Source organism: Cibotium barometz, chromosome 7 (genome assembly GCF_041138505.1).
Source record: "Cibotium barometz isolate CiBa-2024 chromosome 7, ASM4113850v1, whole genome shotgun sequence".
Taxonomy (NCBI): Eukaryota; Viridiplantae; Streptophyta; class Polypodiopsida; order Cyatheales; family Cibotiaceae; genus Cibotium; species Cibotium barometz.
This window is the reverse complement of record NC_141052.1, coordinates 3,213,531-3,216,126: the sequence shown is the minus strand read 5'-3', so window position 1 is coordinate 3,216,126 and position 2,596 is coordinate 3,213,531.

Here is a 2,596-nt window from a genome sequence, read left to right as displayed (position 1 = left end):
AAAACGTTGTCTTGGGATTGTAGAAGCCAAAGACACAACCCAAAAGACATCAAAAGTCATTTTTCCTCAAAGACCGTGGTGAATGCACTTGAATTTTAGACATGCTACTATAAAAGAGAAAGAGAAGGCAAGATGAACAACTCACCGTGTTGCCAAAGAACAACATGTAATTCTCCAACACTTGGGGTTTACTTGAGTGTGGATGGTAGATCACTACCTCATCCCAATTAGAGAAATTCAACTTTTCAATCATTATTCTTTGCATTTGAACCATCACTTTTTGCCTAATAGACAACCAAAGAAATTAGAGCTGATGAAACAAGTAAAACCACAAAAAAAAGAGTCAATTTAACAAACAAACCTTTCAAACTCTTCTCCTGATTGCTCTAGAGAGATGCTTACACCCTTCACGCATGAGAGAACTGCAATGATCAATGGTTTCTTCACAAATTCCTTGAAAAATTCTCTACATTGTTATCTTCATTTCTTTGGGAATGGGCTTTGTTGTGTCATCACTTGGGGCACCTTTGCCTTTGGAAGCTGTAGGCAGCTTGCTTAACTTTTGACCTTTTAACTTTCCCTTCTCATTTCTTTGGGAATGGGCTTTGGTGCATCATCACTTTGGCTTTGGAAGATGTAGGAGACTTGCTTAACTTTTGACCTTGTAACTTTTCCTATTCATGTAGCTTAAAAATATTTTCTTCTAGGTCCCAAATTTCTCCATCACAAATGGCAAGTTGAATAGTTCACACAAGAACAAGGAGAAATTGGATATTTCTCAATCAGCAAATGATGGATCATAGAAGAACTTCGTCCAAGAATTCTCAAGGTTTACACACCAGGTGTAAAAGCAAGAAAGACTAAGAACAAAAGTAATGGAAAATCCAAGAGTCTCATGGTGACTCAATCTTTGACACCACAAAGGTGGTTGATGACATAGAATTATCAACAATGGAGTTCGTCATCGACATTGAAAGCTTAAAGAGAATAATGGATAGAGATACCTTGAAGAGTAATAGAACAAGCTACCTTTTTTGAAGATCTTGAGCTTGGGAGTGTTGAAAAAATAGCAAGCTCAACGTAAAGAATGTTGAGAGTCTTGATATCCCAAGCTCATCTACATCTTCATCGGTAGTACATCATGAGCTTGAGAGGGGCTGTTGAGATTCAAGCTCGATGTCAGTGTGAGCCAGCTGTGCTATGTGCTGGCAGATTAGGTAGGAACATGTGTGAGACATAAATGACCGCGTGTCCAGCTGGTCATAGTGTGTGGACATTAGCTAGGGTTAGTAGTGTGTGGACATAACTCATAGTGTGTTGTGTGGATTATGGATTAAGGTATTATGCTTTGTCTTTGCCTGCATCACCTGCAATCCGCTCAAGGATGTTTAGAAGACCTTACCCGGTAGGCCAAGCTCTCAGATCTGATAGTATTTGGTGTGCTCCAAGCTTCACAGCTCCAATGGCAAGCTTCATAGCTTCTTCTCCCTCTTCACTCACTCACTCATAAACCCTAATAAAGAGCACAAGGCTCTGATACCATGTTGAAAGAACGGTAGAGGGGGAGGAGACACACACACAGGAGCAAACCCTAATGTATATTACAAACCCTAACCATAGAGGGAAGCCATCTCAACTCTCACACAAAGCATAATACCTTAATCCATAATCCACACAACACACTATGAGTTGTGTCCACACACTACTAACCCTAGCTAATGTCCACACACTATGACCAGCTGGACACGCGGTCATTTATGTCTCACACATGTTCCTACCTAATCTGCCAGCACATAGCACAGCTGGCTCACACTGACATCGAGCTTGAATCTCTTGATATCCCAAGCTCATCTACATCTTCATCGACAGTACATCATGAGCTTGAGAGGGGCTGTTAAGATTCAAGCTCGTAGGAACATGTGTGAGATATAAATGACTGCGTGTCCAGCTGGTCATAGTGTGTGGACATTAGCTAGGGTTAGTAGTGTGTGGACACAACTCATAGTGTTTTGTGTGGATTATGGATTAAGGTATTATGCTTTGTGTGAGAGTTGAGATGGCTTCCCTCTATGGTTAGGGTTTGCAATATACATTAGGGTTTGCTCCTGTGTGTGTGTCTCCTCCCCCTCTACCGTTCTTTCAACAAAGAAGGAGTTTAAGATGAGTCCAACCGATCAAACAGCTTAAAAAATTGAGCTTTAGAATAAGAGTTTGATTTACGAGCTTTAGGAAATTAAGAAAATGTAAAAACAAGGAAAAGTAGATTTTTAGAAATCATAAAAAAAAGAAAATTATTATTTTTAGATTTGTATAAAAAGGGGTATCCCCTCCCATTGTAATGCCTACAAGAACATTAATAAAATTCCTTATAAAGAGCTTCTCCCCCATCATCAAGTTTTTATCATAGTTCTCCCTTCTGGTGTTCTCAAAACTTAATGTGGCTTTGTGGGACACAATATGCTTATTGGGACATGTACATTTAGAGTAGTTCTTCCCTTCTAGACAACATAGTCTGGACATGTACATCATGACTAGTTCTCCCTTTTGAATACATGTACATCAAGACTAGTTCTCCCTTTTGAATACATGTACATCA